Below are 13,257 nucleotides of genomic sequence, written 5' to 3'. Positions count from 1 at the left end.
CCTCCCCCCACACAAAAAAAAAACACACACACAACACAGAGACACACACACACACAGATAGATAGAGAGAGACACACACACACGCAGTCAGAGAGACACACACTCACAGAGAGACACACACACAGAGTCACACACACACAGAGTCACACAAAGACAGAGAGTCACACACAGACAGAGATAGCGACAGACAAACACACACAGAGAGACACACACTCACAGACACACACAGTCACACACACACACAGTCACAGACAGAGACACACAAACAGAGAGAGTAAGACAGACACACACTCACTCACCCATCCAGCGCAGCGCTCCTTCTCTCCGGGCGCTCTGCGAGTGACGTCACGTCCTCCTGCGCCAGCCCTGCGGAGGGACGTCGGACCGGCGCAACAGAAGACGTGGGGGCGCAGGCTGATTCACTGTGCAGGTGACGGGGGGGGTGCTAGTACGGAGGCGCAACAAGTGAGGGGGGGGATGCTATTACAGAGACAGCGCAAGTGGGGGCCGGGGGGGTGCTGCTAGTACGGAGACAGGCAGCGCAACTGAGGACCGGCGGCGTACCTGGTGTCACCCCATCAGGATGGTGTCACCCGGTGCGGGCCGCACCCCCCGCACCCCGGTCGCAACGCCACTGGTGATGCCTAAAACATTCTGTAAATAATAGATGAACAAAAAAGACCTCTGAGTGGTGCTGCTGATTCCGTGGATAGTAGTAATAAGCCGAAGTCCGGAGAGGAGTAGCTATAAAAGCTGGGAGATTTATTGCAAATTCATAAAACCAGTACAGAAGGCTGTAGGTTTTCAGGGATGCAGACAAATTAGGCAAAACAAATAGGAAAAAAGCAAAAATGAATAATAAAGATTTTTAAGTCTTTAGACCACAATACAAATCTGAAAACATTAGCAGTGTTTACTGTGATCTGTAAAATTACAGTAATTTCAGTCCTAATAACTTCCTCGAGCCACAAAAGTTTTCACAGACAATTCTCCATTTTATTACCCACACTAGACACAATTTTCCTATTTTTATGGCTCTCTTTGCATTTACAGATGGTTGACCACCCTGAAGCTATAGTAGAACATTGTTTGGAAGGGTGATTCATTGTGACTCAGATGCACTGTATAGGCATGTTTACTTACTGGGGTGGTCTTCGCATATAAATCCATTTGGATTAAAATGTGATCATGCTTATCTTGATCAATAACAAATCTGGATTTTTGTTATAGATGGTCTGTTATGTTCTGTTTCCTATTGGGCATACCTGCAGGTTTAAAGCAAGAGTATTCAACTACTTTAACAAAAGTCAATATACCTAGATCTGTGGCCAGTTGAGGGCTGAAGGTCTCCATATTCTTCAGAATAAAGTTGATGAAAATGGGCAATTTCAACCAAAATTATTATATGTCAGCTAACAATTGATTTTAGCCAACCAATGACAGACAGTTATATTTTGGAAAAGAAAAAAAAAGACAGAAAACTTTGGTGTAATACTTGGATTAGAGAACATTCAGTGACAAACGGTCATTTGTGAAAGAATATTCTCCGAATATTCCTAGACTGTTCTTCCTTCGCCCAATGCCATTGATCATGTATATTGAATATGAAATGTCTACACACCCCGTTCTTTTTTGATGTTAAAGAATGAGACAAAGATCAATCCTGTCAGAACTTTTTCCACCTTTAATGTGACCTGTAACATGAACAATGCAATTGCTAAACAAACTGAAATCTTTGAGGGGAAAAAAGACTCACAATAACCTGGTTGCATAAGTGTGCATGCCCTCTTATAACTGGAGTAGAGAAGGACTTCAAAGGAACCAGGATTTTCAGCGCTGACCACGGAGGAATAATCGGAGCCCAGGTAAAGGAATAAGATTTAATAGCAACGTGTTTCACAGCGCTTGCGCGGCTTCATCAGGCTTAACAAACATCAATTGTTCAGTGGTTATATACCCGCACGGAGTTAACCCATGAGGTACACAATAGTAATGCAATACAGACAATATATGTAAAAAAAAATCAAAAAGTATATATATATATATGTATATCTCTAAAACGCACATAGCACTGATCAAAACATATATATAATAAATACCATATATAGACACAATACACTAATGATAACTATATAAATATACATATAACCAAAAAACGCATAATATGAATTAGAACCTAAACAAGGCTGAGGATATTAATCCCACAGGGCGTATCTAACTTAGCTAGGGAATCAAGAGGTGGATTACAAATAATCTACAAGATTTACATGGAGAAAATCAGACAAGTGAAAATGTCACATAAAAAATATGAAAAATAATAATGAAAAAATGAAAAAATAGATTATGCAAAATTAATGAATAAATAAAATAAAATCAGCGAACATTTTCAATTGTCTCATTTAAACCATATGGAAATAAAGTAGCTAACCTATGAATCCAAAAACTCTCACGGTTAATCAAACATTGGAATCTATTTGAATTATTTTTAGAAACTGACTCCAAAATAATTAAGTTTAAGGAATCTATGCAATTGTTGTGCTTTAACGTAAATTTTTTAGAAATACTGTGCAACATATAACCATGTCTAATATTCCATCTATGGCGGTTCATATGTGCCCGCACTGTTTGTACAGTACGGCCCACGTATTGTAAACCGCACTGACAGGGCAATAAATATATAGCAAAATTCGTGTCACAGGTAAGATTACCTTTAACTTTATACTCCATATGTGTATGTGCTGATTTAAAGGAGATAACAGGTTTAATTAGATCACAGCACAGACAACGGGACCTGCCGCATGGAGAACACATAGCCGGTGTCTGAATTGTGTCCATAGACCTGGACCTAAGTTTGCCAGGAGCTATCAAATTATGTAAATTACGAGATCTTCTAAAGGTAATATTACAGCTGCTGGAGGTACAAACTAACAGGGTCCTTGAATCTGTAGTTACGAAGAGGGAATCTGCAGGAGTTATTTCTTGGCTGTACGGTGAGCTCTTGAGTTTTTACCATGAACGTTTCCCCTTAACAGTCAGAACAAAGTGGGAGAGAGACCTTGGTGGGCTGAGTGACGAGGAATGGTCTACTGCTTTGTCGCTTACCCCGTCATTGTCCCTGTCAGAGTCTAATAGACTGTCGCAGCTGTTCTTTTTGCACAGGGTGTATAAGACCCCACTGTTCTTACATAATATTCGTGTGCGGTCTGACTCTGCCTGTCCTCGGTGTGGTGAGTTGGAGGCTCATCTGCTTCACATGATGTGGGCGTGTCCCGTCTTAGATACATATTGGGCTGATGTGCTACATCTTATCAGGGCTATTTATGGGGTTACACTGCATAGAGAACCTAAGGTATGCTTACTTGGCCTTATTGGTTGTGATGAGGAACCCTCCTTGAGAGAAGTGGGGATTAGTGTTGAGCAGCATAGGCCATATTCGAATTCGCGAATATTCGCGAATATATGGACGAATATTCGTCATATATTCGCGAATATTCGCATATTCGTAATACCCTCGTTTTATTTTCGCATACGCGAAAATTCGCGCATGCGAAAAACAGAATAAACAAAAATTCGCATATGCGAAAATTAGCATATGCTAATTTTCGCATATGCGGAAATTCGCACGCCAGTCTCACACAGTATTATTAGAGCCTACTTTACACCACACAAGCTGGAAGCAGAGAGGAAAAAAAACGAATATTCGTAATTACGTAATTCGTAATTCGTAATTACGAATATATTGTGCTATATTCGCGAATATTCGCGAATTCGCGAATATGCGATATTCGCGAATAAAATTCGCTTTGCGAATATTCGCAAGCAACACTAGTGGGGATCTTATGTGTGTTGTATCAAGCCAGGAAATTGATCGCGCAGTTCTGGATCAGACCCTCTCCTCCGGGAGCGGCTGATCTTATAAAAAGATTACGGCAGATAGTGCGCTTGGAGAAAGGGATATATATTAAACGTAACGTTGAAAGGAAATTTGATGGTGTTTGGGGACCCTGGGTACACTATTTTGACCCCCCCCCCCCCGACGACTGGCTCGTAAATGACTGTGAGTCCTCGGGCTGTACTTGCCTTGGTATGATTGACTTGAATTCTGGAGATTTCTGTATGTGGCATCCCTCCTTTCTCACTCATTGTCTCTATCCTTCTCTGGTGGCTTTGTTGGAATGCCTGTAGGTACTGCTTGCTGAGGTTTGTGTGCAAGGTGTGAGGGAGCGACTTCATCGGGATATGGGTATATTTGAACCTCTAGTTCACTACTAGTGTGTATTATTGATGCTGCGGTGGGGAGAGATGGGCGGTTTGTTTGTAAGGTGGGTGGGGTGGGTGGAGGGGGGGGTTTACTGTTGGTGTACTGTTTTTGTTTTAAAAATGTTTAACATCTTAATAAAAATCTCTGATTTAAAAAAAAGGTAATATTATGGGTCATAGGAAGAAAATTTTTGAGTATTGGATCATTGCACAAAATAGGCCAATGTTTTGATAGTATTTTTCTAATGTTAGTGGCTTCATTATTAAAATTAGTAATGAAATTATATTTATGATTAAATATTTTTGGAGATGATTTATTATTAGTAGATGGTAATTTTGGAGTGACTAATTCTAATTGCGTATTCATTTTTACTTTATTATAAGCATCCGATAATAGTTTTTTAGGATAACCTTTTTCTTGGAAACGACCCCCAAGGACAGCAGCCTGTGCATCAAAACTGACATCAGATGTACAGTTCTTTCTGATGCGCAGGTATTGGCCGTAGGGGACACCACGCAACCAGCTAGGATAATGTGCACTTTCATAACTCAAAAAACTGTTAATATCCACCTTTTTAAAAAAGGTTTTTGTACTGATGTGTCCAAGATCGGATCTGGAGATTGCAAGATCCAAAAATTGGATAACATCAGTGGTATATTGCATAGTAAAAGTGGGGCCCCAGTTCACTCACAAATTGCTCAGTCTGTGAAAAGGAACCACTCCAAATAATAAACAAATCATCAATGTATCTCAACCTCCTAGCTAAGTTTGATACGCCCTGTGGGATTAATATGCTCAACCTTGTTTAGGTTCTAATTCATATTATGTGTTTTTTGGTTATATGTATATTTATATAGTTATCATTAGTGTATTGTGTCTATATATGGTATTTATTATATATATGTTTTGATCAGTGCTATGTGTGTTTTAGAGATATACATATATATATATACTTTTTGATATTTTTTACATATATTGTCTGTATTGTATTACTAATGTGTACCTCATGGGTTAACTCCATGCGGGTATATAACCCCTGAACAACTGATGTTTGTTAAGCCTAATGAAGCCGGTCAAGCGCGGTGAAACGCGTTGCTATTAAATCTTATTCCTTTACCTGGGCTCCGATTATTCCTCCGTGGTCAGCGGCGAAAATCCTGGTTCCTTTGAAGTCCTTCTCTACTCCACAATTCTTCAGGAAGGCTGGAGACTATAGGATTGTGATCCTTAAATCACATGCGTTCAGCATTGTTGTGTATGCCACTACACAACTTAGCAGGGTGAGCACGGAAATTTCATCCTTTCCTTTCCCCACCCTCTTGCTGGCTATACTCCACAGGGAGCGCCTTTCTTCTTTCTTTTTTGTCTTATAACTGGGGATGTGGCTTTGTTTAGAATTAACCAATAACAATCAAACTCATGTTAAATAGAAGTCATTACATACCTGCCATTATATAAAGTGACTGAATAATCACACATAAAGTTAAGCTGTTCTAGTGGGATTTTCTTCGTTGCATTTCAGAGCAAAAGTCATGGTCTACAGGGACCTTTCAAAGCATCAGAGAGATGTTGATAGATATCAGTCAGGAGAAGGCAAAAAGAATTTCCAAAGCATCAGATATACCACGTAACACAGTGAAAACTAGAGAAAATATGGCACAACAAAGACATTGCCAAGAACTTAATGTCCCTCCAAAATTGATGAAAAGACGACAAGAAAATAGGTCAGGGAAGCTTCCAAAAAGCATACTACAATATTAAGGGAACTGTAAGCATTTCTGGCAAGTACTGGCTGTGTGCTACATATTAGGGATGTAAGAAAAAATCGATTCTCGCGATAATCGCGATTTTTCATTTGCCGATACAGAATCGATTCAAAATATTTTTGAATCGATTCTTTTAGGGATGTGGAATTTTTATCTGCGGACGCCCGGAACAGCATGTCATGTCCCGGGCATCAGGAGATAAAAGTTCCACATTTGTGGAGCCGGGCAGGCCGGATCTGACACGGCTATGGAGCGGGCTCCGACTCGTGCCCGCTCCGTACTATGCGACCCCCGGCTGATTTCAGTAGCCGGGGGCCGCCGCTAATAGCCAGCATGCGGCAATCGCCACGGCTGGCTATTAAAGGAGTATCCGGTGCACACTTTTCTCATTTTAGCATATCCAGGCTGCAAAATAAAACGCACTTTATCTTACCTGCCAACGAGCCCCCGGAGCTCCGGTCCAGGTGTTCGGTCCCCGGGCTGTATTCTTCTTACTTCCTGTTAGTCCGGCACGTCACATGGAGCTTCAGCCTATCACTGGCCGCAGCGATGTCCCGCCTCCGCTGGTGATAGGCTGAAGCTTCATGTGACGTGCCGGACTAACAGGAAGTAAGAAGAATACAGCCCGGGGACCGAACACCTGTACCGGACTGTACCGGAGCTCCGCGGGCTCGTTGGCAGGTAAGATAAAGTGCGTTTTATTTTATTTTGCAGCCCGGACGGGATAACATGAGAAAAGTGAGCACCGGAGTACTAGATCGCCGCTGTCAAAGCTGACAGCGGCGTCTATTGGGATCTATGAATGCTCCCAGGTGGGCGATATATCGCGATATATCGCGATGTATCGTCACCTAGACGGTATCGCGATATATCGGGATATATCGAATCGCCACACTGGTATCGCGATTCGAATCGAATCGCCAAATTCTTGGCGATTCACACCCCTACTACATATGATACCAATCTCCAGTATTCTTCATATGAGTAGGCTATGGGGTAGGGTAGCAAGACAAAAGCCTTTTCTTACATAGAAAAATAACCAAGTCTGACTGAAGTTTGCAAAAACAAACATCAAGTACCAAAAAAGCACATGGGAAAATGTGTTCTGGTCTGATGAAACCAAGGTTAAACTTTTTGGCCATAATTCTAAAAGGTATTTTTAGTGCTAAAACAACACTACACATCACACAAAGAACGCCATACCCACAGTGAAGCATGCTCATGGCAGTATCATGCTTTGAGGGTGTTTTTCTTCAGCTGAGCCAGGGCCATAGTCAGGGTGGAGAGAATTATCAAAAGTTCCAGGCAATTTTGGCAAAAAACCTTCAGGCGTTTATTACAAAGCCGAAGATGAAGAAGACGTTCACCTTTTAGCACAGCAACGATCCAAAGCACACCTCCAAATCCACAAAGCATGGCTTCACCAGAAAAAGATTAATGTTTTGGAACAGCCCAGCCAGAGCCAAGACCCTAATACAATTAACATCTGTGGGGTGATCTGAAGAGGACTGTGCACAGGATATATGCTTTACTGCAAGGCCTATGAACATTGACCACAAGAGCTGTCCTGTTTAGATACATTGAAAACGCTACTGAGGATTTTCTGTGACCTTTCAGAGGATCTGTACAGAACAGCAGATCTCAGATTAATTTAAACCCAAGTGGCCAGAATAAAAATTAAAGATTTTATGATTTTTTTAAAATATAGATAGTAAAATGCATGATTAGAAAAAAAATCACCAAAAATATAGTTAACATAAAAACTTGATTTAAACAATATATTCACTTGCTATAAATGACCCACACACACAAAAAAAGCCACTGACCAATGCAAAAAAGAGCTGGCATGTCACTTCCTTTTGCATGGCTTCTGTGCAGCTCTCATTGAAGTCAATTGGAGCTTCAGCATTTGGCTCCCGAGACTGACCACGGCTGAGAGAAAGACACAGCACATTGCTGCACATGGGTAACATTTTTGTCCTTGTGCACATACTGGCATTTCACTCTATCAAATTGTCTCCGTGTGTTCAGGATAGTATGCTGTTTTTCTTCTTGACCATCAATATTGAATTGATCCAGAAGGCATATGGTATTGTATCCAGAACACACGGAGCCAGTATGTACACAAGGATCACAAGGTTAACCCCTTAAGGACGCAGGGCATATGGGTACGCCCCCATTCCCAAGTCCTTAAGGACTGAGGGAGGACCTGTACGCCCTGATTCCGCTTAACAGGGTTTAAACTGTTCTCATAAGCAGAGAACGGGTTAAACCCTGTGGATCCCGGGCAGCCAGGACCCATGGCTAATGCCGGGCATTAACCCTTTAGACACCGCAATCAAAGTTCATTGCGGCGTCTAAACTGAAAGTGAAACTATCCCAGGAGCTGATCGCGATGCCCCGATCATCTTACTGGACGACAGGAGGGTCCTCACCTGCCTCCTTGTCGTCTGATCGGCGATCTACTGCTTCATGCCTGCACAGAGGGCTAGAGCAGCAAAGTGCCGGTAACACTGATCAATGCTATGTTATGACATAGCATTGAACAGTGTATGCAATCAAAAGATTGCATAGTATAGCCTCTTAAGGGGGCTAAAAAAAAAAATAAGTGGTAAAAAAAATAAGAGAATAAATGTGAATGCCCCCTCCCCCTCCCCCCCCCCCCCCCCCCCAATAAAATGTAAATCACCCTCCTATTTCTATTTTTTTACTAAAATAATGTAATTAAAAAAAATTATAATCATATGTGGTACCACCAGGTGCGTAAATGTCTAAACTATTAAAATATAAGGTTAGCTAAACCGCACGGTCGATGGCGTACACGTAAAAAAAAAAACAATGTCCAAAATTGTGAATTTATGGTCACTTTATATACCATAAAAATATTAATAAAAAAAATGGTGCAAAAAATAAGCCCTCATATAGCCCCATACATGGAAAAATAAAAAAGGTATAGGGGTCAGAAGTTGACATACCAATTTTGGTGCATGTAGTTATAATTTTTGTTAAGTAGTAAAATAAATAAAACCTACATAAATTGGGTATTCCTGTAACCGTATGGACCTACAAATTAAAGATAATGTGTCATTTTTACCAAAAAGTGCACTGCGTAGAAACGGAAGCCCTAAAAATTAGCAAAATGGCGTTTTTTCTTTTCATATCATGCCACAAATAAAACATTTTCGCCACATATTATGTTATAAAATAAGTAATGTCATTACAAAGTACAATTGGTGACACAAAATAACAAGCCCATATATGGCTCTGTAGGTGCAAAATTGAACACGTTATGATTTTTAGAAGATGAGGAGGAAAAAACGAAAGTGCAAAAATGAAGATTGCTTTGTGTCCTTAAAGGGGTACTCCGCCCCTGGCATCTTACCCCCTATCCAAAGGATAGGGGATAAGATGTTAGATCGCCGCGGTCCCGCTGCTGGGGACCCCGGGGATCGCCGCTGCGGCACCCCGCTGTCATTACTGCACAGAGCGAGTTCGCTCTGTGCGTAATGATGGGCGATACAGGGGCCGGAACAGCGTGACGTCATGGCTCCGCCCCTCATGACATCACGGCCCGTCCCCTTAAAGCAAGTCTATGGCAGGGGGCGTGACGACCACCACGCCCCCTTCCCATAGACTAGTATTGACGGGGCGGGCCGTGATGTCACGAGGGGCGGAGCCGTGATGTAACGATGCTCCTGCCCCTGTATTGCCCATTATTACGTGCAGAACGATCTCGCTCTGCGCAGTAATGATAGCGGGGTGCTGTTGCAGCGATCCCCGGGGTCCCCAGCAGCGGGACCCCGGTGATCTGACATCTTATCCCCTATCCTTTGAATAGGGGATAAGATGTCTAGGGGCGGAGTACCCCTTTAAGGTGAAAATGAGCTGAGTCCTTAAAGGGTTAATGGGTGTGTAAACATACCTTCACACCTACACTCCTGTTTGAGCTATATCATAGTATGAAGTAATATACAGTAGTATAGCAGTATAGAGTGAGGGCAGGAAGCACAACATAGGGCAGTGCTGGCAGAGAGAGACATACCCACTGGAAAACAGAACTGCAAAGAAGGAGGCATTGAAATGGGCATGACAGCTGGGAAAATACCATAACAGTGAAATCTAAGGGGGAGATTTATCAAAACCTGTCCAGAGAAAAAGTTGCTGAGTTGCCCATAGCCAGGGCCGCCATCAGGGGGGTACAACCAATACCCCTGTAAGGGGCCCGGACCCCCAGGGTGCCCGGTCAGTTCTGGCAATTTTTTTTTCCAAAATTTAGTGGGTCACTCACTGTCACTCACTGACTGCTGGGGCCGGCACATTGTACACTGACTGACTGACTGTTCTCTGTCAGTTTTACCGAAAAGTGCACTGCATAGAAACAGAAGCCCCACAGAAGTTACAAAATGTCTTTTGTTTTTTTCAATTTTGCCCCACAAATCATTTTGTGCTGTAGATTTTGTGGTGAAACGATTGATATCACTACAAAGTACAATTGGTGGCGCAAAAAAAACAATCCCTTCTATGGGTCTGTAGATGGAAAATAGCTAGGAGAGACATGGAAAAAAGGTTTAGTCAGTGTAGGGTCCTTCTCAAAAGAGTACCTTTTGTATTTTAGGATTTTTTCCATAGATAATGTGTTAGGGGAGATATGAAAAAGGGTGAAAGAGTAAACCTTGTGCTTTTAAGGTGTTTTTTTGGTTAAGGGTATTTATTTTAATTTTTTATCCCTCTAGTAGAGATGAGCGAATTTTTTGAAAATTCGATTTGGGCGAATTAAAAACAGCTATTTCTGGGCTACAGAGAGCCTCAATAGGGGTGTAGAACACTTTACCTTGTCGTAACATGAGGAGTGTGCTGTGCTAGTAAAATAATACTGTTATTCAGTATGACATGCAGATTACAGGCATCGCTCTTGGAATCACTGCCGCAGAGTGTCTGGATGTGGCAGCAGGGTCGGGAGACCATATAGCGACACAATTGAAGAGATAAAAGAGATTTTTTAGTGTAATTTTTATTTTATTTTATTTGAATTTATTTAATTTTAAAAAATCCTTTTTTGGAGGACCCATTCTGGTGAGCATCAAGCTAGCAGTCCGACGCAAGGCGAGCTACCACTTGTTCCAGCCCCTGCCTCTCAGTGCCCCCCTCCCCTCCCCCACCTCCAGCCTATCGCTCCAACCTGCTTCATTGGATTCTTGTGGTAATTCCAGAGGTAATATATGATGACGACCATGGGGCCTCAGTCTTGAAAAGATTACATAGATTTTTTTTTAATTTAAATAGATTTTGAATAGATTCACAAGTTTAATGTGCCAGCAGCATGATGAGATCACATGGTGGCACAATGACAGAGCCTGGTAATTGGAATGAGCAAACTTTAAATCATTTTTTGAGGACCCATTGGAAGGCAAGTCTGGTGCCAGCAGCCATGGTAATTCCAGCTCCAATAGTGTAAACTATGCAGTGTAAACTATGGCAAAGCTCCTAGTTGTATCTTAAAATTGAGTTGGCGGTCTGCCGCAAGGCCAGCTACCACCTGTCCCAGCCCCTGCCTTTCAGCACACCCCCATACTCTGAGTGGCCACTTGAAAAGGGAGGGACTGAACTTGGACAGGAGCACATTCAGCTTCAGCTTACTGCTATAAGTTGCTGCGGTCCTCCACGAGGTGAGCTTTCACCTGTTCCAGCCCCTGCCTCTTAGCGCCCCCCCTCCCCCCAAACTGTGAAAGTACGAATGTATAATTTAACCAGTTATGTTTCATTGTTATCGCTCCAACCTGTTTCATTGGATTCTTGTGGTAATTCTATAGGTAATATATGATGACGCCCATAGGGCCTCACAATTGAAAAGATTGAAGAGATTTTTTTAAATTTAAATTGAAGATTTTGATTAGATTCACAAGTTTCATGTCCCAGGTGCCCGAAGCGTTTACTTTGAACTACTAATACTGTATGACCACAAAACCCAATATAACAAGGAGTCACATGGAGGAACAATGACAGAGCCTAGAGGTTTCAACAGCCCAACACGACCATGAGGCCTCACAACTGAAAAGATTAAAGATATTTAGTAAAATTTAAATTGAAGATTTTATGTAGATAAAAATTTATAAAGTTTCATTTATTGTGCCAACAGCATGAGGAGACCATAAGGTGGCCCAATGACACAGCCTGGAGGTGGCAGCAGCATGAGAAGACCATAATGTGGCAGAATGACCCAGCCTGGAGGTGGTAACAGCCTGACGAGACCATAGGGCCTTACAGTTGAAATGATTAAAGATATTTTGTAAAATTTTAATTGAAGATTTTATATAGATTTTAATTTTTAAAGTTTCATTTATTGTGCCAGCAGCATGAGGAGACCACATGGCCACGGTGTGTCTGGGTCCTCTGTCTTGTCTTCCTCATCAGCCTGTAGCTCCACAGCCTCCACAGCCTTCCTGCTCCTCCTCTCCTGTCAGATGATTATAAAAACCACCCATTTTGCAAAACCTTGCCTGTGCTCCACTGTCCCCCTCCCCCTCCTCCTCCAGTTCAGCCCCCACAGTGCTCATGTAGCCGTGAGACGTAGGCTCCACGTTTCCAGTGCCCTGACCAGCCATCATTTCCGACACATGTTGTAGGAAATGAAGCAGTAGAATGGCGTTGTTCATTCCGTAAGCCTGGCAGCTGACTAATAATGTGGCTTCCTTAAAGGGCCTGAGCAAACGGCAGGTGTCACGTATGAGCTGCCACTGGTTGACATTGAAGTTACACAGGGGAGTCCCCCTATCCGTTTGAATCATCAAGAAATCGGTGATGGCTTTTCTCTGATCGTATTGTTGGTCCAACATATGGGGGGTGAATTCCAACGTGGGGAAACATTGCAAATCAGACTATGTTGGGGGATGTCGTTCTGACGCTGCAGCTCAAGGAGGGTGTGATTTACGGTGTATGAGTGGCTGAAGTGCATGCAAAGTTTCCTGGCCATTGTTAGGATGTCTTGCAAATGGGGGAAACACTTCAGGAACCGATTGAAAACCAGATTGAACACGTGTGTCATGCAGGGCGCATTGGCTCAGGCTTCCTTGATGCAGCGCAGACAAGATGTTCTTCCCATTGTCGGTCACCATGGTTCCCATTTCCAGTTTTCGTGGAGTAAGCGATTTCTTGATGAATGACTTTTAGCAGTTCCTCCCCTGTGTGACTCTGTTAGCCATGGCAAACCAAGAACAGCATGACACATGGAAT

At 42.4% G+C, this 13,257-nt stretch overlaps 1 long non-coding RNA gene across 1 annotated transcript in view; it reads left to right on the top strand.

The window, feature by feature from the left end:
• LOC130369422 (uncharacterized) overlaps nucleotides 1-12,298 on the top strand; it is a 68,387-nt gene extending 56,089 nt beyond the window's left edge. The window contains exon 5 of the long non-coding RNA XR_008892747.1: nucleotides 12,164-12,298. This is a non-coding gene — a long non-coding RNA (uncharacterized LOC130369422). The remainder of the gene's footprint in view (nucleotides 1-12,163) is intronic.
• Nucleotides 12,299-13,257: the final 959 nt, after the last annotated feature.

The sequence above is a fragment of the Hyla sarda genome, chromosome 4 (assembly GCF_029499605.1).
Source record: "Hyla sarda isolate aHylSar1 chromosome 4, aHylSar1.hap1, whole genome shotgun sequence".
NCBI classification, from domain to species: Eukaryota; Metazoa; Chordata; class Amphibia; order Anura; family Hylidae; genus Hyla; species Hyla sarda.
Note: the sequence above shows the minus strand (reverse complement) of the source record. Positions and strands in the feature narration are given on the sequence as shown.